This window comes from Lissotriton helveticus, chromosome 6 (assembly GCF_964261635.1).
Source record: "Lissotriton helveticus chromosome 6, aLisHel1.1, whole genome shotgun sequence".
NCBI lineage: Eukaryota > Metazoa > Chordata > Amphibia > Caudata > Salamandridae > Lissotriton > Lissotriton helveticus.
Window position 1 is genome coordinate 1,372,048,026 of NC_136067.1, and position 26,931 is coordinate 1,372,074,956.

General features: G+C 48.2%; 1 protein-coding gene across 2 annotated transcripts in view; it reads left to right on the forward strand.

Annotated features, from left to right (window-relative positions):
* The first annotated feature begins 4,729 nt into the window (after window positions 1-4,729).
* SYTL3 (synaptotagmin like 3) overlaps window positions 4,730-26,931 on the forward strand; it is a 592,394-nt gene continuing 570,192 nt past the window's right edge. For both annotated transcript variants that reach the window (XM_078649127.1, XM_078649128.1), the window contains exon 1: window positions 4,730-4,781. The gene's annotated coding sequence lies outside the window, so the exon portion shown is untranslated. The remainder of the gene's footprint in view (window positions 4,782-26,931) is intronic.

The following is a 26,931-nucleotide window of genomic DNA, read 5'->3' on the forward strand; positions in this document are numbered from 1 at the left end:
GAGGCCTGTTCGCACCGTCTCTCCCACCCAGTGCACCCCACGGCGTCTCGCTTGACATTTGTTATGGCCGGACCAGGCGATGAGGACGAGGGGGGGGGGGTCGGAGGCATGTGCAAGACATCCCCCCCCAGTGTTGTCGCAGCCATTATAAAAGAAAGAAGAAATGTCCCGTCCGTCTTTGGGCCGGACCTCCGGTGGATGGCGGCCGGACGCCCTTTGCTCTGGCCCCATGAACGGGTTCCTTGGCTCATCCGGTGGGGCAGGCCTTGGCGTGTGGTGCCTCTCCTGGGCCTTTCGTGCAGTGGCCTCTCCACTCCCAGGCCCTCCATGGATGCTGGCCCAGACTTGGAGAGAGAGGGTCTAACCTGCAATTCTCCAGGGTTACCGCCACCGCGGCCGGATCCCGTCGGCCTCGGCCTCTGGTTGATGGTGGCCGGACTGGGAGAGAGAGGGGAGGGTCGAGGACACAGACATTCCCCCCCTTGCAACTCTCCAGGGTTGTCGTAGCAATCCCCCTGGACGGGTGCCATTGGCCTCGGCCTTTCCTCTGGCTACACCCTACGTGATGATCTTCTGCCGACGGTTGGCAGCAGGACCCGCCTTATATGTGTTGCTTCCGGCTGGGCGTAGCCGGAAACCTGTTGCACTTTGGAAGTTTCCAGAATGGGGCGGATGTCTGCTGACTTGTATCTTTCCCAGTTTGCCGTTATTTGGCCGTGGCAGGCGGTGGGACAGACACGTTTTGGGGCAGTGAGGGGCGATGAAGCCTCGTTGCCTTGTGGCCGTTGCAATGTCACACTTGGTTTCTCTTACTGTTTTCAGGTTTCTTATTACGGGCTTACTTCTAACGTTTCTTGTTTCTAGGACAATAATAGGTTTTATCATTACGTATTGTTATCGTTTCTTTGTTTGTTATTTAATAAAAAGTTCATCAGTGGCCTACTGATTTTCGTTTTCCTATTCCTTTCTTTCCAGGTTGTTTCATGCTAAAGTTTCTGTTAACAGGATACAGTGATCACTTCGTTATTTTGCATATGTCCTTTTCACTAGGGGTGCTCTCTGGTCGGGCCAGATGACCTATCTCTAGTAAATGGTCCGGGTGAAACAGGTGCATCAATCAGTGGGGAGTAGATAGGCATGACAGATTACAACGGGGGAGAAAGGTCGGCATTACCTACCCTTTCACTACTTGCAAAGATTTTCCTACGTTTATTTGCAAACAGGGAATACCTCCAAAAAGAACCAATTCCCAAACAGTCAATGTTCGGGCAAACAATCAATCAATGAGGAACGAAATAGGCACGACGTGTTAAAGGTTTGCGTTACCTACCCTTCACTATCTGCAACGGGAGAGAGAATATTCCTATTCTTCCTCGTTTGCAGGCAGAGAAGATCCTTAAGAGAACCAACTTCGAACAATTCAATGCTCGATTCAAACAATCAACAAGGGGTACTGTGAACACAAATGAACGCCGCTTATGTACATACACATTGCTATTTTGAACAGGTTGTTCCTAATGTGTCTATTTTAGCGAGGTCAAAAAGAGATCCCATTAGTGGCCTACTGATTTTGCTCGATTCCTTTTGTTTTTTTACACGATTTTTCGCTATCTGCAAAGACTAAACAGAGTATTGCGACTCTGTGCTTGTTTGTAAATAGAGTATGAACCAAAGAGAACCAATTCTAAAACAGTAAATGCCTTTGCAAGGCCTCAAGATATGTGCACATGTGGATTTTGTCTAATTAAGGTTAAAAAAAATATATATATCTGTACGCGTGCTCCGGCACGCTTACGTTACGGGTTTTGTTTGCGCTGCAGAGCCGATACGTCACGGTTATGCGACGCGTCATGAGGCGTCTCACGTCGCTACGTGATACGTCACGTAATAAAGAATATATTTTACAGCTATAGATATTAGCTTTTAAAAAACCAATGAAATTCACTGAAAAAACCATAGGTTATAGACCATATATAGTTAGGAATTTGCATTTACAAAACCTTGAAAATTCACTGAAAAAACCATAGGTTAGAGACCATATATAGTTAGCTGGACATTTTATTGACATAAAACCAATGAAATTCCATATATAGTTAGTTGCACTAACTATATATCGCGCACCCGCAATCCACTGCTGATGATGTCACATATTACATCATTCATGACATGGTCAGTGACATCACTGATGACATCACTGATGACATCTCAAATGACATCACTGATGACAACACTGATGACATCTCAAATGACATCACTGATGACATCAGGACACACCAATACCAGTTACTACATACGCACTCACTGATTCCTACGTCTACACACACATTCACTCATTCACCCATACAATCACTCATACATACAGTCACTCATTATTACAACACTATCATATGCACTCATACACCTATGCAGACACTCACACATTGCCACTCATCCATGGAGTTACTCACACACCTAGTCAGTCCTGTAAAGAATCAATCACACTTCCATTTCCTCATCTATACAGTTAAACACAGAACACCATACTTCAGTGACATCACTGATGACATCACTGATGACATCTCAAATGACATCACTGATGACATCTCAAATGACATCACTGATGACATCATGACACACCAATACCAGTTACTACATACGCACTCACTGATTCCTACGTCTACACACACATTCACTCATTCACCCATACAATCACTCATACATACAGTCACTCATTATTACAACACTATCATATGCACTCATACACCTATGCAGACACTCACACACTGCCACTCATCCATGGAGTTACTCACACACCTAGTCAGTCCTGTAAAGAATCAATCACACTTCCATTTCCTCATCTATACAGTTAAACACAGAACACCATACTTCAGTGACATCACTGATGACATCACTGATGACATCTCAAATGACATCACTGATGACATCTCAAATGACATCACTGATGACATCATGACACACCAATACCAGTTACTACATACGCACTCACTGATTCCTACGTCTACACACACATTCACTCATTCACCCATACAATCACTCATACATACAGTCACTCATTATTACAACACTATCATATGCACTCATACACCTAGTCAGTCCTGTGAAGAATCAATCACACTTCGATTTCCTCATCTATACAGTTAAACACAGAACACCATACTTTTCACACATATACTAACACATACTTACTCTCTTATACAATCACTGATACAAGTACACATTGATATGCACAGAGTCACACACCTCCCAGCCAGCCACACACACACTCAGTCTTCCATACATCCACTCATTCTCAATATGTAAAACATATTTAAACTTTACAAAAACACACAGACACTAGATGATGTCATCAGTGATGTCATTTGAGATGTCATCAGTGATGTCATCAGTGATGTCATTTGAGATGTCATCAGTGATGTCATCAGTGATGTCACTGACCATGTCATGAATGATGTAATATGTGACATCATCAGCAGTGGATTGCGGGTGCGCGATATATAGTTAGTGCAACTAACTATATATGGAATTTCATTGGTTTTATGTCAATAAAATGTCCAGCTAACTATATATGGTCTCTAACCTATGGTTTTTTCAGTGAATTTTCAAGGTTTTGTAAATGCAAATTCCTAACTATATATGGTCTATAACCTATGGTTTTTTCAGTGAATATATATATATATATATATATATATATATATATATATATATATATATATATATATATATATATATATATATGTATATATATATATATATATGCCTGTTTGTTCAAATCAGCAGCTCGCTCGCCTTCAGGAACCGCAGCATGAAAAGAAACAGAAGACCCAGGATGCAGGTGAGTTTTTTATTTAGGCACACCTCGTCAGCATAACGTTTCGGCCTGCACAGAGGCCTTGGTCACATATATATATATATATATATATATATATGTAGAAATATATATCAAGCCCACAGTTACCCAAAGGTGCGGGGCGCACTCCCAGTCAGCACGTTGAATTTGAGGCAAGAAGCAGACATCACCCAACGCCACCAGAGCCTGACGCATTTCGGGACTCCGCCCTTCTTTTGAGGCTACTCTGCATACTGAGCTACTGCCAACCACAAGACTCCAGTAATCCTCCCATTTTATTATTTCAGCAATCAAACTCAGATGAGTAATAACAAGCCAATTGCATTCTGGGATCGGTAGTCTTATTCCATGACACTGCAGTGAGCTGGTGGCAGGCATCCAGTAAAATATTCAAAACATCACGGGTGTTTTTGCTGAGTTCTCACCCGTTAACATTACTGTAATTTCATTGCTATTTGGATGTTAGATTGCCACCTCTTCCTCGACTCTGCAGCATTACGAAATCGTATGTGGTTTCCTCCTATAAGGGCTGGGTGAAGAATGCTTAAGAGATGTATTTTGCCACTGTTCAAAACTAGGCATGAGACACATTTTACAGATAAGCGTGGTCCTTTACTATAAATCCACTTTCCGTAATCCCTGCAACTATCTCTTGTAAGTCCTGAATACATTTAAAAGTACACAAAGTTAGACGAGGCGCTGTCTCACGTTTCTGCACGTGCGCATCTCTGTGACTGTGGTCGCTTAGCACAAGCTGTGGCTTCTAAACGCCCAGCGCTGAGATCCTTTGGGGTCTCAGTGAGTGAGTAGGCAGGAAGGAAGGGAGCTGACGTATGAATTTCCACAGTAAAAAAAAAGCCAAAACGCGACCTGCTTGTGTGCCTCTAAACTAAACGTTGCTCTGCACTGCTTCTGCTCCATGGACGCTAAAGAGGTAGGCTTGATTATTTATTTCTCTCTAAAGTGGATTTTAATCGGTGGGTACGGTAAATGATGTACCCTCTCCCACCACCCTGCATATTATGGTGATGGACCCTAAATTGTCCACCAGGCTGGCGCTGGCCACGCATAAGCAGAGTCTATACTCACAGCAAGGCAGTCCTTAAGTCATGCCAGGAGTTGCAGGCGGCGACATCGGCGCCGAACTTTGGGGACAATGGTTTGTTTTCCTTCATCAGACTGTGAACCAGAGCGAGAGAGAGAAAGACTTAAAGGGGAGGGGAGGGGAAGGGAGGAACAGAAAGAACAGCAAAACAATAACGAGGAGAAAGGAACCTGCAAGAGTGAGATAACGAGACAGGAAGTTTAGAGCAATGGGAGAAAGAGCCATGAGATGGAAGCAATTCCAGACATAGCATTTAGCGACCCGGCATTCATCACTGCTGGTGGTGGACTCCAAGAAAAACTCTGGACTCCTGCGTATGTATGTATGTATGTGTTTTACAAATGAACATACGTGCCGACATTGTGAAACAAAAAAGAGAGATTTTGAAAAAAATCGGGGTGCATCATTTTCCCCACAAAAGAATTTTTATTTTATGTTATTTTATTTAATGCGATTTTATATAGCGCGAACTTTACTGTCAGAGCGCTTTACGTAAGAACCAGTTGCAAAACATAAGGATTTAGGATTACATGTGTTACATAAAAGATACAAACCGAAAAAATTGCAAATGTACAAGATGTAAAGTCACACAAGGAAGAGATACAAACATAAAGAAAAATTGCAAATGTACAGGCGGGAGACAGCTAAATTATCTTAAAAATCGGGAGCCCCCCCCCGCCGGGCTCATTTCTGTTATCGTGTATGATGCATTAAGCACTAGGGGGCGTCCCATACGTGCCTACGCCGGTGTCGTCGGACCTGCCCCACGTTACCCGATGCTGTTCACGCGGCTGGCACACCTGAGGACACAATTTTAAAAGCGTGTTAGAGAAGGGCATTCTTTTGAATCGTCTGACAAGACTCTGAAGCAGCATGCGTTTGAGAGGCGAAACCTATGAATTTTGTATTTGCCCTGTGTTTGGCTGACTGATTAGTAAAGGTGCCCGCTTCTTGCAGTGTACACGGGAGTAGGGTAACCAACTGGCATGGGTGCAAATTCAGGACGGTCAGCGTAAAAATTCAGGACAAAGGGTCAAAATTCAGGACAAAAATTCAGGACAGAAGGTCAAAATTCAGGACAAAAATTTGGGACAAAATAGAAGTTTTACAGACATATCAGAGAAGGTGGCACAATCATATGTATAAGTAAAGGGAGAACTTTATTTTTGCAAAGACTCGTTATTTTAACACCCCGTACCTTCCAGGAATTCGTCTCCCTCATTCAACACGCACCTGAATACAAGGCATACAAGGCATTCTGGTAGCTGTAGTCGTGGCAGGACTGCAGCCGAGTTGATATCATGTGACCTTGGGTCAGCGGACTTCCGCCAATGAGAGAGACACTGGACATTTAAAGGAGGGGGTGGAGTTACACTTTTGCTCACGGCGGCATCTGAAGAAGGCCGTAAGGCCGAAATGCATCATGCTACGCTGTAATTAAATAAAGAATCTTCCGACGTTTCCCCTGAGTGGCCTTACCTTTTCCTTCTGGAGTGGGAAGTTGCGGATGTGTTCGCGCCGGCCAGAGGCGCGTTTAAGGCCCCGCTCCATCAAGAGGCTGGAGTATCACAGGCTCCCCGTTGCTTGCAGCGTTCTCTTTCTTCAAGGTATTGAAATGACTCAGGCCCGCCCCTGAGTGCATGCCCAGTCAGGAATCGCTGCTTGGAGCAGATTGTCATTGACGAGAAAGCAGGGACACTGTGTCCTGTCTCACGACCCTGCGGGCACACGTGCTGAGTGGCTGGAGCGTCAAAGGGGACTCAAGGGAGAACTTTATTTTTACAAAGACTCGTTATTTTAACACCACGTACCTTCCAGGAATTCGCTCCCTCATTCAACACGCACCTGAATACAAGGCATTCTGGTAGCTGTAGTCGTGGCAGGACTGCAGCCGAGTTGATATCATGTGACCTAGAGTCAGTGGACTTCCGCCAATGAGAGAGACACTGGACATTTAAAGGAGGGGGTGGAGTTACACTTTTGCTCACGGCGGCATCTGAAGAAGGCCGTAAGGCCGAAATGCATCATGCTACGCTGTAATTAAATAAAGAATCTTCCGACGTTTCCCCTGAGTGACCTTACCTTTTCCTTCTGGAGTGGGAAGTTGCGGATGTATAAGTAAATAGACAACCGAAATAAATACAAGTCAAAATAAGTTTATATAAGGTTACGCCAATCGTGCACTTCACAGTTTTTCAGTATGCGTGCAGCTTTGCAAAGCGACATCGGGCCTTTTCGCCAATCAAGATTTGTGCTAGTAACAATAACCATTAATAAATAGTATTTATGTATTTGTATGTTGAAATCTGAAATGTACAGTGAAAACGCTGTTAGTTATTCTATTTTCCCCAGCATGGCGCCAAGACAAAAGCAGAATGCTTTGCCCTAGTCCCATGCAGGAGAAGGCACCTCACATGCTGTCACTACAATTGGGCCCATTGTCATTCTAAAGTACTAATCAGCTGCAGTCTCAGAATGACAATGGGTCAGTCCACAGTCTGCGCAGGTCCGGGAGGGGCGGCTGCAGGGAGCTTCTACAGATTAAAAGTTAAGAGCGAGAGGCCCGAGTGAAATCTTTTAAACTCACGGGGCCTCTCGCACGGGAAACAGCATTCCTTACTGAAATTTCCTATTTCGATTTTAGTATGATGCCTGTAAGGCGTCCGTAATTTGAGATCCCCAAATTACGGACGCCTTACAGACATCATACTAAAATGACGGACGGTCCGTGAAATTTATGGACGGTTGGTCACCCTACACGGGAGAGCGTTATACTCGGGACAATAGCAAGTATTTAAATTCATTAGGGAAAGTTAAACGCTGAAAATATTTGTGATTAATTACTCCTTTCTCTTGCGATTCTAAATGTCTACTAATGTTATTATGCTGCGTAAATAAAAGTATTTCTAGGTATGCGTGTTTGCCTCAGACAACCCCCGATATTAGTTTCATATTTCCTGGCCGAATTCTTGTTTTGTGAGGTCAGGCAGTTTATTGGACTAATCAAGCTGCAAAGCGACGGAGCGCATCACATGCGGGGGTTTTACAGTGGGCGGTGCTGTGAAGTGAGGGGAGATCCTCCCAATGCTATAATGCAATAACTAAGCCTGTAAAATATTGTGAAGTACCTCCCCGTGTTAACTGTCTTCACCCGTGTTGTAACTCTCCTCAGGGCAGGGTCGGATTGGGATCACAATTTGGCCCAGGCACTGATGAAAAAAGTGGCCCACCTTTGCGGGGCGTGGCCCACCTTTGCGGGGCGTGGCCCACATTTGCGGGGCGTGGCCCACATTTGCGGGGCGTGGCCCACATTTGCGGGGGTGGCACACATTTGCAGGGTGTGGCCCACATTCGCAGGCGTGCCCTTTCCTGAAACACACAAGGAATGTAAGTGGGAGGATATTGTTCTTGGAAAGGACACAGGACCAAGGTGACAATGTCCTACAAGCTGAGGCCCCTTTCTATTGCCAAGTTATTCCCAGCCCTCCAGCGCAGGAGCAACTGAAAACAGTGAGGCCCCTTTCGCTTTAAAAATTATTCCCCAACCGTCCAGCGCAGGAGCACCTAAAAAACAGCTTGGCCCCTTTCTATTACAAAATGATTCCCCAGCCCTCCAGAGCAGGAGCACCTGCAAACAGCGAGGCCCCTTTCTATTACAAAATGATTCCCCAGCCCTCCAGAGCAGGAGCACCTGCAAACAGCGAGGCCCCTTTCTATTACAAAATGATTCCCCAGCCCTCCAGAGCAGGAGCACCTGCAAACAGCGAGGCCCCTTTCTATTAAAAAATGATTCCCCAGCCCTCCAGTGCAGGAGCACCTGCAAACAGCGAGGCCCCTTTCTATTAAAAAATTATTCCCCAGCCCTCCAGCGCAGGAGCACCTGAAAAACAGCGAGGCCCCAGCTATTTGTAAATTACTCAGCCCTCCCCAGCCCTTCACTGCCTCAGGGCAATGGTGTGGCAGGAGAGGGGCTGAAGCAAAAACATAGCTTCTGGGCCATCCTTGGGGCTGGGGTGGGGAGGCTAAGGTGAAGATGGTGCAGTTCCCCACATCACCTGGCCCCCACAGTGAGACCCATTCTTCCTCACCCACTATGTCCTGAATGAGAAGGGCTGTGGGCGAGGTTGATGGGATGCGTGGGTCTCAGGGGGGCAGAGGTGAAAATGGCTCAATGGCCTGAGCAACACCTGGCCCCCTGGGAGGCCGATTCTCGCACACAATCGCCCCTCCCCAGCCCACCATTAGCGTGATTGCTTGGCAGGGCAGGGTGTCAAGGAGAGGCCACAGTTGATCATCGCTGATCGGCCGGCCGCACAGCGAAGCTGCTTTCCTCTCCCTGTCAGTGCTCTCTGTGGACCGTTAAAGGGGGAAAAACGGCCCACAGAGTACACTGAGACACTGGCCCATCGGCCCATGCCCGAGTGCACGCAGTGCCAATCCACCCCTGCCTCAGGTCCGCCATCTCGCTCTATGCTAGCAGGATGCCATATATGCAATATAACACTAAGTGCCTAGGGGCCGCAGTGGGCCGCGTGTGCCTGCTTTCTACGACTGTGGAGCACAATTGCTAGCATGGCCCCTTCTGTAATATAGATCGCACCAGTGGTACACATGTCCGGCGCCGTGATGAAACTCTTTGCCTCTATGTCTGCACCCTATTACCAGTTGCAGCAGTTGGCAATGTACAGTGGTGGGATGGCGGGGCAGCAGGGGTAGGGAGGAATTCATAATTAAAAACAAGCATTTGCAATGCAATAGGTCTCGCATTAATGCAAGTTTGAGCTATTGATATTGCAAATAATAATGCCCTTTATTTGTTTTTTAAACATAAATAAAATACATTGTTATTTACAATGCCAATAGCTGAAACTCTCGTAACTGCGAGACCTATTACATTGCAAATGCTTGTTTTAATTGGTGTGTACATATTTTTCCTGTATTTTAAACATCTAGTTTAATAACAGAAGATGTGAAAAAGATATATCTAAGTCAAATACCAAAGACTTGTTTTTATTTTACTTTTATCTAATTTTAATGGCAGCAGGTTTTACATGAAACACTAAAGGCATACAAGAAAATGTCCTGTTAAGTGTGGGAGAGAGTGGCTGCGGATCCTCTAAAGGACTGATTTAGTGGCAGAGATTTTTTTCAGATTGGTGCTTTCAGGAGGAGAGGGTCTTTGATCTTGATTTTTGCTACTTGTGTATTCAATTCAATCTCAGTGTCTTTTGGTGAATTTAGCGGCTATTGTGAACTGAAAGGCTTATCTAGTTTGTGCAAGCCATGAGTATTATTTACACACTCACTTTACGACTTGGTTATTTGCCTTACAGTCAGGGGTTTTAAGTGGGTCGGATCCTTCCAGGTCTGACTCATCAGTAATTAAAAACTGAAACGGAAATTAGTCCTTTCTAGCTTTCTTCAATGTTGCAGGCAAAAAACAGCGATCAATATTTGAACAATGACGTTAAAACCCATGTCAGAAATGTAGTTCTTGTTAAAATTTCACTTGCTTTACTTAATCTTGCATTCCCTAAATTATTTGCTTTTTCCAGGATGTTGGATTTCTTTATTTTTTCATGTAGCATATTACTCAAGTATAATGCGCCCTGTGAATTGTCACCTCTAGGTATCTGTGAGTTTACATTGTGGGTAGGTGCATATAACAGGCTAGGACTGAGAGCTTTGTAGTTGAGGCTCAAGGCAGTGTTAGTGTTTAGCCACTAGCTGTGGCTAAACACTTATAAGGTTCAAAAGACCTATTGGCTATGCCAACGCTTGTTCTTCACTGTAGCTTAATAAAGCACTTTCGAGGATGCGAGTTCTGAACACCAGTTGTACAAAGCCTATTGCCTTTGATTTGTAGATGCCATATTGCTCTAAAATAACCTGGGCCGCCTGCAGGGTGTGCATGACAACTGTTTAGTGTTCTGCTCGGCTGGTGCTGGGTCAACAGCTCTGAAAGGTCGGGGCTGAGCATCTGTGAAGAGGTATAGCGCCTTAAGATGTAGAACTATGGAGGGACTTGTGAAAGGTCGTCAGTGGGCTTCAGACCAAGGATAAAGCAGGGGCTGATCTGCACGTTCTTGAGAGTGGAGTGCACTACAGGCTGCTGCGACCCCCAGGGCGGTGGTGTGATATCGGAAGGTGTAATAATCAGTGCTTGAAATGGAAAAACAAAAGTGTGGATGTTCTGTAGCAGAGTACATGCTTGTTTCTGAGAAGTGCGGTACTCTTCAATTAAATGTATTACGTCTCTCTTGAGAAGTGCTGGTACTCTCCCTCTCAAAATAAAAGTAATAATTGCTAGAAGTAAAAAATACGTGCCAGGTCAAGTTTCACACTTTGGTGAAATTCGCAGGTTTTGACATGTTTTAGTGCGCGTTGCCAAATGCCTTGGAGCCTAAACAGTTATGTTTGCCTCCGCCTAACATCGAAATAATTATTTCCTGTCCTCTAATTACGTACAAATTTCAAGTAACTTTGCAGCATATCTCTAGCAAGTTTAAAGATGTAGACATTTTCTCTACATATTTTTGGTGACAGCTGGTGAAAGGAAAGCTCCTTCAGCGAATGGTGCGCGCGTGAGAGAGAGGGGGAGTAGGAGGTGAGCCCGCGAGTGGTTCACGCGCGCACGCTTGGGAGAGCAGTCTGCTCATTTTCAAGCACTGCACTCATGTTTGTGGCACGCCGCTGCTCGCTCCTGCAAGGTGGATGCCGCCACAAGCACGAGTGTGTGCTTGAAAATTAGCAGAGCGACGGCTAAAGGCCCTCCTAGGCAGCGCATGCGCGCTGCGTAGGGGAGACCTAAAAATGTAACTGATGCTGACCGACCGGCGTCCGCACGCCTCGGTACTCTTCTGCTCTTCCTGCTCCCAGCAGTGCCATCACAGACCCTCCATCCACTCCAGATGCTGCTCTCAGGGAGAACCGCGGGGGGATTGGCCTGAGCGGCCTGGCTTGACGCTTGCTCGGATACAGGGAGTCTGTGCTGTTTCTCCATCCGGCTGTGGAACACAGCTGGGTTGGAGAAACCTAATTCTGCGCTAAGTGGGGCAATGCTCCTCTGCCATTACAGAGGAGCCACCGCTGCCTATTACAGAAAAGGGAGCTGAGGCAAATGAGCAGTAGAAAGCTTCACTGATTGTGCACCACAAATATGTGGTGCACACTCACTGCATGCGAGGGCGAAGAGAGTTCAATGGAATCCACAGGCCCTGCCCTTTCAAAAGCAGGCCAGGTTTCCGCCTGCACAGTGAAAGGGGGACCGGCTGCTTGTAGCAGGCTGGGTTGCCTCCTTTCACTAATGTACTATCCCGATTCATAGCATTTGTGGAACAGGGCACACTCTTCCTATCTGACCCTTTTACAGGCATAGCCAGACAGGCTAGCTGGGCAAGCAGGCAATTTCCTGCGAGGCTGTAGCCCCAGGAGGCAGGTTTTGACACTTGGAGGCCGGTTTCGGTCTTCAGGAGTGGCGGTGCATGTTATGCAATCCCTGCGGCAACTTGACAGAGTTGCTCCGGTTCTAGCAAGTATTAGCAGGTCTGCACATGGGGGCTGAATTTATATAATTAGCCAGGGCAGTTTTAAGTTCCCAGTTCCGCCCTGTTTAAAGGTACACCATGGTGCAAATCCCAACAGTGTGGCGCATGGAGCATCCTAACCCTTCAAAAGGTCCTCATTCAGCACAAGGCCAATGAATAACTGTGAGATATGGGAGACTTAGAGCCCCCTCATCACGTTCTGCAGGGAAGGCATCATTTTCAATAATGCCACCACAAACAGTGGCCCCTATATGTAGTGCAAACCCTGGGCTTTTGTGTCACAAATCTTTGTGAGATATGGCACAAACACACCAGGCGCTCATAAAGGGTTGCTTCAATGAGAAAATAACCCCCTGGAAACATCACCCAGCACAAAGCCTTGAAAGCTAAAAACTGCTCCCTCACTAATACAACACCTTTATTAATACCACTACCCTTAAACCTCCCTGTTCTCACTGCTCTGGACACATGGGCTCTAGAGGCAGCCACATTTATTACTAAGGTGCCATGAGCTTTCATCCGGCGAGGATGCATTGCTTTCGTACGGCGATTAAAATTAACAAGTGGACACAAAGGAGCAAGACTGCATCTTACCCAACAATCAACAAGGGGCACCAATACCAAGTGAAAATAAACTCAGCAAAAAAGAGTTACTCATAGTACTGCAGTTTTTGAGGCAGTCACAGTTTCGTCCTCAAATCATATCAAGACCAATTACCTCTTCTGATGGGCATTTACGGGTGTTGTATTGGGGGTCCACTTGGCTTTATGCCAAAGTCCTGACCGCGCTACACCAGGGTATTACGTTTTCTTACCTATTCCTCTTTTGAATGGGAGCTGCATGTGGTCAAGAAAGCGCAATGTCTGACTGGACTGAGAATTCGTGTTGTTCTGCTTGCTGCTAGTTTCCAATCAGGTTTGATCTCCCCTTTTTCTGCATGTGGAATGGAATGCGCCACTGACAGAGAGGTAGTGGTGAGATGATATTGTCACTGTGCAATTGTGCTTGCTCGCCTCCAAATAGCCAGATCTCTGGACCAGAGACACATTGTAAAGATGTCTTGCAGGTTTGTGATGCAGAAGAGGATCTCTACTTGCCATAAGACACCTGGGCTTTGAATATGTTAACCAAGGCTTTGAATATGCAAACATTGCTCCCAGAGCAAATGTTGGACATCAGTCCAGGTTGAAGTTGCAACTGTTCTTCTAGTGATGATGTTGCCATATGTATGAAGCACTGTGACAGGAAGCCTCACAATCTGCACCCAACACCAAGACTGCCTAGTTACAGTAAGCTTTTTAAGGTGGATTCTGAGATCATGAAAATGTCAGGACCATCACTTGATTCAGCCTTTTAAATCTCACCACCTGCACCTTGGTATCCTTCATCCTTGACATCGCTGTGGTAGACATCAATATCCTTAGTCTGTCCAGAGGAGCCTGGCACCTTGATGCTAAATAATTTAGCTTGCTGCAATGAACACATTATAGTCCTTTTGCAGGTATGTTTTGAACATTCTAAGATATGACCCAAAGACTACAGAGAACCCAAGGGGGCTTACGAGGAGTGAGAAACATAGCTTTGCAGACCCCACAAACGCTAGCTGTAGCAAGAGCAGTGGTAGTAACTCCTGTGACTCAGTAAAAAATCAAATACTGGCCATGGACCAGTTCTACCTCCCCCTACAAAGTCTTAATTTTTGGCCCTTGAGTCCCAACTCGAGAGAGGCAGTAGAGCAAGTAAGCTCATTCGTACATAAAAGGAGTGACATGCGCAACTCAGTGTGCACCCTGGACATTAACCTGGGACACAAAATTGAGGACAAAATATAGAAAAAAACTTGACAGGCATTAGTCTAGATTCTTTGTACCTAACTATACACATATGTCCTTACGTAGTGCATACATCTTCAGGATTCATAGATTTGCAGTTAGGAATAGTAAACCTATACTTCCCTATATGCACTCAACCTTCGATATTGTAACCCTTGATATTCTGTCCTCAATATTTGTGTATCACAATATTCTTGGGATCTATATTTAGTATTACCATACCTCAATTCCCAGGTAGGGCCTCACCAGAGAAGTGATTCACTACAAGCTCTTGAAGACAAACAAATGGGTCATGGGACTATGGCTGGAGGACACAGAGAACTGGTTAGTGTGTTGATGGACACGGCTCTGTCATCTGAATTGCTAGCAATAATAAGGACACCAAGCCAATTGATCGGGAGCCTGCAAAAATAAATGTCTGAGATGATATGAGTACTGGGTGAAATAAATGAGAAGCTACAGATGCAGACAGCCAAGAAAGCCTCTACTCAGACTAATTCTGACAGAAACATTATGCATCCACATGTTTTCCAATGACAACCAACACTAACCTACATATGCTATCATGCAGTAAACCCTCTCTGATCATCACAATTGGAGATCACTGAGCAAGGTGGGCAGAGCAATAAGGAACAACAGTTGATAGATCTTCAACTGGATGGTAAAGAAAAGTGCTTGGGTGGAGGTGGAAAATACCCGTCATGGGTTTCCCAACCCAAAGCTGGGTCAAAAGCATCCACCTTGAGGTCCAACATGGAAATGCCATCAGTCATGGTCAAGAAGATATGTTCTCTGGTGGGGGATAAGAGGATCCGGATATCATTAAAATCACCAAAACTACAAAGATTGAGCTGAGGGACGTCCTACTAAACAAGAGTCTGACATCGCTTAAGGACAAAGCTGCCTTAAAATGACCTTAAATGTATAAGAAGGCTAAACATACCTGAAAGGAGCCCAGATACAGCCTGCATCATGTAGAGTATGGAGAGTGTAATTTGCGAACATGTCTAAAGAAGTGCCAATGACAACATAGGGCGGTCTTAATCCTTAAACTTCTTTTCCAGCTTGGCTCTTTGCCCCTATCGAAGTTGAGCTGGCTATGCTATTTTTTAAATTTTTTTTAATTTTCTTTTTTATAAAAGACCTTTATTGCACACTTCTAGAGTAACACAGCCATTGGCCTACAACCCCGGGGGCCGGCTGCATCAATTACAAGAACCTCTCAACGTCATATTGGTAACACAGCCCTTTAGCCGACATCCCTGGGGTCCGGCGGCGTTGTAAGGAATGATGTACATAATTTACTCAATGCGTTTATTGGACCATCGAAAAGGCCTACATTTTTCTCATTGCAGTCTGTCTTGTCTCATAATGCACTTATATAAAACTTGGCTATGCTGTTTTTTAAAAGGCATAAGACCCTCATGCCCGTGAGTCACTCCACAATATCGTGTCACCTATGTAGAGGAAGTTTGAGCTGAAGTTCAAGTGTAGAAAAAACACAGTATTTTTAATTAGAATATTCTAATTCCACACTTAATAGTCTGCTTGTTCTTCATGGGTCGACTCCAAGACAGTCCACAATCAAATGGCCAACTCTCTTTGTCTTGATCCTATGGGGAATTACAGTCAGGTTAAGATTAAGTACTCAGCAGTGTACATTTTTATTGGTTTTATTGTTTTTAGAGCTCTAGTTATACTGACAATAAGCATGTTTTGGTGTATATCTTATGCTTTCCAACATGTTATAATTTTTGCTGCATTTGAGTAAAACCTATATAATTAGCTTCAGTAGAGGTATTTACATATTTGTTAGTAACACTAAAGCAAAAACTAGATGCTGGTATTGGAGAGCTTCACTATTGCAGCACAGGGACTGTAAGGAAATGCCTCTTTTTGTATGGTCACCACCAGGTTTTTTTTACTGATGCTGCTGGTTTTTCGACTCTTTGTGTGCACTGAGGCCTGCTAAAAAGACCTCAGTGCCAGTGCCTGATCCTAAAACGTGTATGCTAAATTGGCTACACCCAATTGGCATGCGGACACTTACTTGTGAGTCCCTACTATGTGGTACCCAGGGCTTGTAAGTTAGATAGTTACCCCAGGGTTTGTAATACTGGTTGTGCTCCCATGGGTGTGACAAAAGTAAAATGAGTCCCCCAGTCTGCCATTGCAGACTGGAAGGGGAGCTTGGAACTACTAGCCCGACTTTGCCATTTAAAGCCATGGCAAACTTTACCATTTAAAGCCATGGCAAAGTGAAATGCCCCTGTGAAACATGTGTAAGTTACCCCTATGGCAGGCCTACCAAGCCATAAGGCAGGGTGCCGCATATTTCATGGGTAGAACATGTATTTTATGTGTTCTGATGGTAAAAAAGCGAAAACTCATTTTTATTGTGGAGAGACTTGGTCACCCCGTTGGATAGTGCAGGGTTACACTGTGACCCCTCAGCTGTGCTAACTCCTGAACGATGCAACCAAATTTGATACTCCAAGGTATCAAACAACTTGTTACATTAAGCCTGACTTGGTTTTCAAGTCGAAATTAATGTAACAAGCTACAATGTGCAACTTTTCCAAAGCTGCCACTTGGTTGTCTTCAATTTCCTGTGCCCTTAATGGTTGTACATGAAGCTTGTACCTGAGAGAGCTTTCTGTCTTCCTAAGGAGATGTGTTAATGACTTCCTGGAAAGGAGGCAATAGGAGCCTGCACTGGATAGCGGTGTTACCTCCCTCCTGTAGGAAGACATTCTGGTGTTGGCCCAAAAGGCGAGCTTCAAAGCTGAAGCTGCCTTTGAAGAACAAATTGGGAACACTTGGGAGTGATTAGGCAGACTAACTGTCAATTGCGAAGGAGTGAGAAACTCTGTTGTCAGACCGTTTTCTTAGTGGCATACAGCCTCGTAGGTAGCCACACCTCTAGATTGGTCTAGGGAGCTCTGTACATCAAGAGAGGGGTTCTGCCATGTTGGGAGTGGGCAGAATGGCATCTTGGCATAGATAGATTCCACACTTCCCAAGAAGTGGTCATCAGGAGGGAGGGAACCTGGTAGCCCATTGGGTACCAACTGGATCCTGCTCTGACTGCATTTTCTGAACATAAATAGGGCACCCAGAACTCAGATCTTATTTGGACTGGAAGAAGGACTGGCCTTTTGTACCATGGGACCGGCAAAGGAAGGCTTCACCGGCGTGGACTGTACCTGCTGAACTTGGTGGCTAGCATAGGAGGCCGGCTGTGCCTGCTGTGTCCTGCTCGAGGAGATGTCTCCAGAGCCCAGCCAAGAGACTACAAGGGTCAGCTAGCTGACCTCCAGCATACAGCACAAGACAACAACAGCTGAGAATCCTGCTGGGGCAAGTTGATAGCCCACCGCCATTAGCCGCTGTGTAGCACCGGAGACCAGGACCCAACACTCACCCGAGTTCATTGAGCCCAGGAGAGTAATCCGAGTGCAGCTCAGTTGTCCAGAAGCCAAGTTATTGCCCAGGGAAGGATTTGAATCTAACCACCATACCGGGTGACAGGTAGTTCAGTAGTAACTAGATTTCTACCAGCACTAAAAACACCTGATGGGACCTCGATGCTGTGACTAGGACCATCTAACCCTCTTTGTGGACCAAGGAGTAGCCACTGGAAGATCTCTGTTGACTGCAACGCCTCCACAGCACCCTTGAGCATCTTCAGCAGCCCTCATCCCATGCATCAGGACCACTTCCATAGAAATCCATTTTAAAGGGGATAAAGTGCTTGGAACTGCTACAAGACTACTGCACCTGTAAAGGTAACTGATTCCGAGGACCTTGCTGGTCCTCCTGACTGGCTCCCTACTGGAGTTGGTTGCTAAAAGTCACTCTTTTTTTTTTTTTTTTGAATATTTTTATTATTGCAGGAAGAGCAAAACAACAAAATTCACATATAATATATATCTCAAAAAGGAAGTTACAGTACAAAATAGATATGCAATTTACTGACAAAAAACGTAAGAAACAGAGGTCTGACAAATACAGATCTTGACAAGAATAATAAATAAAGATATAGTCTTACAGGTAATAAACATGTATTTAAACTGGCCTCGTTCTCTTCTGATTCAGATAGATCATAGTTCAAAAAAGTTTAACCAAATTTTTTCTTTCTTTTGCAAAGCCTTAAGACCTCTATGTCTTGCTAACGAAAGTTCCATAGTATTTATTTTGTTTATCAATATCCACCACTTGAAGACATTCGGGATATCTTTTGATATCCATAGTCTTGCTATGACTAGCCTAGCACATGCATAGATAATGGTTATTAAATCTTTGTGAGGGCAGTTGATTTCCTGGATGTCTAGTAAAACCAGTTTTGCTGTCATTGGTGGGGTGACGATTTGTTAGCTATTTAAGAATTTGGACAGCCCTTTCCAGAATGGTAAGAGCGCCGGGCACGAAAAGAGCATATGCTCTATACTTGCAGCTTCTAAATCGCATTTCGGACACTTTGTTTTCTTATTTGCCTGGTTACCCTGTGCCCAACTAGCTATTCTCTGTGGAGTGTAATACAGTTGTGTAATGGTTCTGTACGACTGTAGCCTCAAGCTAGTAGCCTGGACAATCAGGGTTATATGGCGTAAAGAATATGAGATCTGTATTGGGTTAATGTTCATACCCAGTCTGGAAGACCATTTAGCCGCTATTTTCGTGCAATCTTCAGTTTTGCCTTGTGTTAGGTATCCATACCCCAGACTTATTAATGATTTAACTTTGTTCGAGTATAAACATATAAGTATGTCTGATTCTACTACTTCCATAATTTTCATCTTAGAGAGCAGATAATCCCTTATTTGAATATATTTAAAGTGCATATTATCCCTTAAATTAAATAGAATTTTGAGTGCATCAAAATCCATAAAACCATTTTGACCGTATAAATCTCCCAGTGTGTTAATACCGTGTCTCTCCCAGAGAAGCCCTGCTCTGTCAGAGAAAATATCGGGTAGTCCTGGGTTGCCCCATATTCTAAGCTCGGCATTATAGAAGGAGATTTTCCCAATTGTCAGAATTTGGTCCCAAATTTTTTTAATGTGCCTGCCTGACTTAAATTTCACTCGTTTAAAGTAATTAGGGGGGTGCGTGGCTAAGATGGCAGAGTGAGTTGTCACACTCTCCGCGAGCTCCTCCAAGCCTGGGCCCTTAGACCGCTATTTTGCACTGATCTCCCCCCACGTTGCTGAGCCTTAGCAGCGGGAGGTAGGGGGACTCCAGCGACGTCGCCTGGGTCGACTGCGGATCCCGTGGCTGCGGTGAAAGGCTCCGGAGGTACTGCCGGGAGCGGCGGCGGCCCTGTGCGCGAGCCGGAGACAGGATCTGTCTTGTGGCGGTAGCGCTGCCTGGAGGTGCTTCGGACCTGCGTGGTCGCTTGGCGGTGACGGCGGTGCCGGCCTGACCTTTCGGAAGGTCTCGGAGGCCCGAGACGACCGGCGCCCGGGAGCGGAGGAGCTGAGGTGCGGGCCCCGGCGTGGGACGCTATGTGAGGCCAGGGCTGCGGCCTATGCGCCGGACCTTGGTGGGGTTCGGGAGCGCCCTCGGCCTGCCGCACGCTACTGAAGGAGCCAGGAGGGGGCCTGCAGCATCCCTGAAGCAGCGGGTGATTCCGGCGACGGTGCATACACCCGGGGAGGTTAATCAGGGACTACAACACCGCTAGTCGCGTGGTGCCACGAGACGCCGCGGCTGCGGCCTATATTTCGGATCCTGGTGTCGCTTCGTGGATGGCTCTCGGCCTGGCGGACCTCATCGATTGAAGCAGAGAGGGTCCGCTTGCCTTCCCCGCCATAGAGCACGACCCTGGCTGCTGTGCCGATGCTTTGGGCAGACGAGGCCTGAGGGCGGTTCGGCGCTGAATCGGCCCACCCAGCGGTTGCCTACATAGGTGGGGAGGCACGGAGGACGGACAGCGTGGTGTGGACTACCCCCCTAGGCGATCACCATCAAACGTGGAGGCGTGCTGCCCGCGCCTGACCTGCAACACCGGAGGGCCTCTGGCAGTCGGCCGGAGCTGGAGGAGGCCGGCACGGAGGGGGAACTGCCCTGGGGCTGGTGACCGGCTGGAGCGCTGGCGGCGATAGCTTGGTGAGCAAAGTGCCTGAGAGCCCAGCGACCACTGTGCGGGCGGTGGAGACGGAGGGGGGCTCCTCTCGTGGTGCCATTGGGACCGGCCCGGCACCGGGACTGGGGGCTCAGAAGCAGTGCCCGGCCCGGAAGTGGAGGTGAGCGGGACGCTGTGCACGTGGCTGAGGGGCTGCACAGCCTGTAGAGCGGCGTCGGCCGGCCTGGTGGTGCCCCAGGGGCGAGGTGTGTGACAGCGACTGACCGGCGACATCACAGACAGCCCGGGAGTGCGCTATCCCGCGCGGAATGGCCAGCAACAAAGGGACCAAGAAGGGGGAGCGAACTTTGCCGGACATGTTGAGCAAAAGCAATGCGAAACAGGATCGAGGGCAGCAATCCTCGAGCCCACCGGGTGGCTCCCAAGGAGCGAGTGGAGGGGAGCCTCCGGTCACCAGATCTTTCCTGGAATCCCTTTTCAGCTCCCTGAGGGAAGACTTTCAGACATTGAAGCAGGAGGTGGCTGGAGAAGTGCGAGAGGTGCGGAGGGAGGTCGACGGCCTGGGTGAGAGGGTGACCACAATGGAGGAGGCCGGACACGCCCGGGATGAAGCGATCTCACAGCTGCAGCAGGAGGTGGTACGGTTGCGGGACCAGCAAATCGATCTTCAGGCACATGCCGAGGACCTTGAGAACCGGTCCCGGAGAAACAACATTCGGGTCCGGGGAGTTCCTTCCGGAGCAGAGGAAGAGGCCGTGGCTGGATACCTGAGAGACTTGTTTAGGGAGATTCTAGGGGAGCCGGGCGACTTCTCCATCCGGATAGATAGGGCGCATAGAGTGGGCCTGCGGCGCCGGTCTTCGGCACCTCCTCCTGATATCCTAGCCTTCCTGCCGGACTACCCTCTGAAGGAAAGGATCCTCCGTGAAGCGCGATCGAAGCCATCCTTGGACTTCCGGGGTCATCAGGTGGCCCTATTTCAGGATCTGTCGGCGGTCACGTTGCAGAAACGCCGGGCCTTCAAAATCGCAACTGACTTCCTGCGGGAGCATGACACTCGGTACTCGTGGGGCCACCCCTTCCGCATCATCTTCCGTTGGAACGGGACCTTGCATCAGCTACGCTCTCTCCAGGACACCTGTGGGGTGCTGGGAATCACTGCAACAGACGAAGAAGCATCCACTCTGCGCCGAAGGCGCGTCACCAGAGATGGCTGTCAATCGGTCCCTGGTCGACGGCCCTCTACCTCTTCCGCGCGGCCAGATTCGCCCACTATTCGAGCTGAGATGGACAGTGCAGTGCGGGGAGTGGCCAGGGACACGGCGTCCGGCGAGGTTGCACTGACAGCTTGAGAAGAACTCCGGGGGGAGATCGACATCGCTTCAACTGTAATGCAGATTTGGGGGCCGGGGGGAGGGGGGGGACGGGTTGGTGCGTAGTGGCTGGACGTCCACTTTAGTAACTCTCCACAAACTTGTCCGCTGAGGACCGGACTGGGACAATGGGATCTTGGGAACAGTTGGGGAACCAGGGGGGGGGGGATGGGGTTGTTGGGGTGGTTCTGGTTGCGGGTCGGGGTTGGGAGTGGTTGGGGAGTTGGGATGGGGGGAAGGGATCCGGGAGTTGGGAGGGAGGGGGAGGGTCGTCCAGTGCACGGTACGGTTGTTGGATGTTCTAGAGACGGTCATACACCTTGGTTTGCCTAGACTGGGAAGCTGCGCGCACACATACACTTCCTTCTTTGCCTTGCTGCTTCTGGTAACGTTATGGGCGCCCATGCACCCGCCTTATACGGGCGGGACCCTCACGCCTTCTGCCACATTCCTTTTTATGCCCCCTGACACTTTTAAAGTGGTTCCCTGAACGTCAGGGGTTTGAATAATCCTGTCAAGCGGCGGGCAGTGCTCTCTCTCCTTGAGAATACACACGCAGACATATGTCTACTTCAAGAGACGCACCTGCTGCTGCAAGACACACACAGGCTCCGTTCCCGTAAGTTCCCGTCACAGTTCTTCTCATCATGCACCACTAAGACGGCGGGGGTAGCAATACTGGTGGCCAGTGGCTTTAAAGGGGAGGTCCTCCACAAGCTCACCGAACAGAGGGGCAGACTGTTAGCATATCAGTTTAGGATTGGGGGTCTTATTTTTACAATTGGGTCTCTGTACAGCCCTAATGAACGACAGGAACGTTTCCTGCGATCGGAGGTTGAGGATATTACTGCCTCGCAAGACAGACATATTATCATCGGAGGGGACTTTAACATGGTCTTTGATTCTGCTATGGACAGGTCGGCGCAACGCTATCCGCAGGTCGGGGCGTTCTCGGCCGACTGTAGGGAGTGGCTGGTGGAGGTGGGCCTCCTTGATCTTTGGCGTCATCTGCACCCCACGGACCGAGACTATTCGTACTACTCCCACGCACACAAGACGTACGCGAGGCTGGACCACCTGCTGGTCATGTCTCCGGTGCGAGTGCTGGTCTCAGGATCGGACATGGGGGTGTTGTCCTTATCGGATCATGCCCCGGTCGATGTTACGTTGTGTCTGCCTCCGGCAGCTCTTCCCCCCAGGACGTGGCGCCTCCGTGACACCCTGCTGCGCCGGAAAGTGGTGGTGGACCGTATTGAGGTCACGATCCGGGAATACCAGACTCACAACAACAACTCTGACACCGCCCGGGCCACACAGTGTGCAGTCCTGAAGGCGGTCCTCAGGGGGGAATTTTTAGCAATCTCCTCTGCTGAAAATAAAGAGAGGCAGGCTAAGAGGGAAGAACTCACCAATAGGGTCCGCGAGCTTGAACAGATCCATCGCAGGACAGGGGCCCCTAGAATATGGCGGCAGCTCAAGGGAGCGAGGAAGGTCCTGGCGGCCCTGGACTTGGATCGAGCGGAGTAGGCTGCACTCCGGCTGCGCCACACCTTTTACACAGGGGGGGACCGCTGTGGCAAATTACTGGCCAACAGACTCCTTGTGGCGCGCCAGAGTCAGCTAGTGAAGGAGATCTCTAGCCCTACGGGGACGGTGGAGACGGATGACGCTCATATTGCGGCCGTCTTCCGCGGGTTTTATGAAGATCTCTACACGGGGGAGCCGCCGGACGAACTGGCCATGGCCGCATATTTAGACTCGGTCACCTTGCCCTCCCTAGACCCCCTGCTGGCGGAACACTTGGAACGGGATATCAGGATAGAAGAGGTGATCTCTGCCATCGCCAGGCTTAAACATGGCAAAGCGCCAGGCCCGGATGGATACACCACACTCTTCTACAAAACTTTTTGCACGTTGCTGGCCCCTATCCTTACTCGTCTTTTCAACTCGTTTGCTGCACCAGGGGCCATCCCGCCTGATCTTCTACGGGCTTCCATTACAGTGATCCCCAAACCTGGGAGGGACCCGAAGCACTGTGGATCCGACAGACCGATATCTCTTCTGAATGTTGATCTAAAATTATACACGGGGATCCTAGCCGCCCGCTTAGCCTCTCACTTATCCGGTCTTATAGATCCTGATCAGGCCGGTTTTGTCCCGGGGCGACAGACGGTTGACAACACAAAACGGATCGTCCACCTTCTCGAGAAATCATCGCGGATTCCGGGGGAACGGATGATGTTAGCGGTGGATGCGGAGAAGGCGTTCGACCGAGTGCACTGGCCTTATCTGGAACAAGTGCTGGTGAAGGCGGGCATAGGGGATAAATTCTGCTTCATGATCTTTAACTGCTACAGACGGCTGACTGCTGTGGTGCGCGTGAATGGGTATACCTCTCGGGACTTTAACATCGAAAGGGGCACTAGGCAGGGATGTCCACTCTCGCCCCTGCTCTTCGCTCTTTATATGGAGCCATTCGCCCAACGAGTGCGGAGCAACCCGGCGGTGGCGGGGGTACGGATGGGAGGTTTCACACACGCTATAAGCCTCTACGCTGACGATGTCATCCTGTTGCTTGACGAGCCCCGGACGGCCTTACCGGCCTGCATCGAGGAGCTGGCCTCCTTCGGCGCGGTCGCGGGGTTTAAACTGAATATGGGAAAGTCGGTGGCTCTAGATGTCTCCCTTGAACCGGCCACTAGGACCTATCTACAGGGCCGATTCCCCATGGTTTGGTCATCAGCGGCGGTACCCTATCTGGGGATCCAGATAGCTCCCACCTTGCCGGCCATGGTGTCGGCGAACTACTCGGCACTGGGTGCAAAAATCAGGGAGGAACTGAGCCGTTGGAACCGCGGCACCCTCTCCTGGCTGGGCAGGATAGCCGCCGTTAAAATGACGGTTCTGCCGCAGGTGCTTTACTTGTTTCGGGCCCTACCGCTCCAGCCACCGGTCGGGTGGATCCCGCAACTACAGGCGGACGTTTCGCGCTTTATCTGGCAAGGGAAAAAACCCAGAATGCGTAGAGCCCTCTCACTATTGGCTCCTGAGGCGGGAGGGTTAGGGATACCTGACTTTCGTAGGTATTTCCGGGCAGCGCAGCTGCGTTACCTCGTGGAATGGAGTAGGTGGGAGTCCGACAAGCACTGGCTTTTCCAGGATCAAGCAGTGGCGGGTAGGCCCTTGCAGGAAATCCCATTTCTGCGCCGGATTCACCGGCCCAAAAATGTGTACGCCTCCTTTGTTACAAGAGTGCCACTGCGGGTCTGGGATGCCACTGCCATTACGTGCAGCCTCACCTCTTTCCCATCGCCACTCACACCGTTAGTGGACAATCCAGACTTCACCCCAGGAATGGAACGGGGAGCATTCACACACTGGAGACAGGCAGGATATAGAGCCCTGTGTCATATGTACGACCCGAAGGGGGTTGTCCCCTTCACGCAGTTTCGCCAGGAGTTTTCACTCCCTGAGACTGAACGGCACCGCTATATGCAAGTTCGCCATTGGGCTCTTCAACCGCAGCTGAGAGAGTCGGCTGATAGGCGCTTTCTACCATATGAACAGTGGCTGCTAACGCGTACGTCGGACTCAAAATTGATTACGGATCTCTATAAGTTGCTACAACCGCCTTCCACACACCTCTATCACCCGGGGAGGGAACGCTGGGAAAGGGAGTTGGGGAGGACACTGAGCCCTAAAGAATGGGAGCACATATCCTATAGAGCAAGGCATTCGGCGTACCACATGGGTCTCACTGACACACTGACTAAGGTCTCCACCTACTGGTACTACACACCAGAACGTGTTCACGAATTTGACCGTAGCAAGGAGGACTCATGTTGGAGAGGGTGCGGGCACCGAGGTACACTTACACACATTCTATGGGATTGCCCACTCCTGGAAACATACTGGAGGGAAGTGTTGGATGAAATTGATACCCATTTTGGTATTTAACTACCACGCTTCCCCGCATACACATTGCTGGGGCTACCGAATGGACTAATGTACCCCCCTCAGATCCCGTAGGGGTAGGCAGATTGCCATTGCGCTAGGTTCAGCGGTTCAAAATATCCTGATACACTGTCGCACTGCCACGACGCCCTCTGTCACGGGTTGGCTCCATAGATTGTGGCACGTGTTGGGCATGGAGAAGTTGTCGCTCACAGTGGTGGGGGATATAACGCAATTTAATGAGCTTTGGCAGCCATTTCATTCCTTGCTGCTAACAGAATTTAAAGAAATAACCTGTCCCAAGTACCTCCGCCTCATGCGGCTCACGAGCCCGGCAGCACAGGCTCCGTGACTCGGTGGGAGAACCGCTTCCCCTGTAGGAGGTGACTTTGGTGTACACTTTGGATAGAGTCTGTGCACTGGACGTAGGGTGGGGAGGGCTGGGATCCGGGAGTTGGGAGGTCGGGGGTTTTTGGGGGGGCGTTTACAATGGAAATGTTACCTCACACTGAGACAATGCATACCATGTATGGCTATGGTGGACTGGTACACACACACTGCACTTGACAGTTCCAGCTGGGGATGGGGCTCCATCCGCCTTAACAAGCTGCTCCGTGATGATGTATGTTTGTCCTTGTATCTTGTGCTGAATAAAATACTTTAAACTTAAAGTAATTAGGGTCATGCAAACGATGTAAGAATTGATTACAATCAGATCCCAACATGAGCCGGTGGTAGAATAACGAACTATCGTTTTTTATCAGACTTCGTATACGACGAAAGAAAGTGGCTAAAAAATAAAACCTTTAGTCGGGAAATGCTAGTCCCCCCTTTTCTATTGGGAGTTCAAGTAGTTTCAGTGCCCTACGCGCTTTTTTATATCCCCATACAAAGCTGCTACAGATGCCCTCTAGTTTTTTAAAGAAAAGTTTATTGGGTTGCAGAGGGATAGATCTAAATAAATATAACACCTTCGGTAGAATCTTCATCTTCACTAAGTTTATACGACCCACTAAACTAATCGGAATCTTGTGCCATTTTTTAAGGGTCGCTTCTGTTTCCTTTAGAAAAGAATCATAATTCAACGTAATGATTTTATCAGTGCTTGACGCTAATCTAATACCTAAATAAATCACACATTGACATATGCCAGTGATCGGTTCCAAAGGCGTATAGTTGGCAAT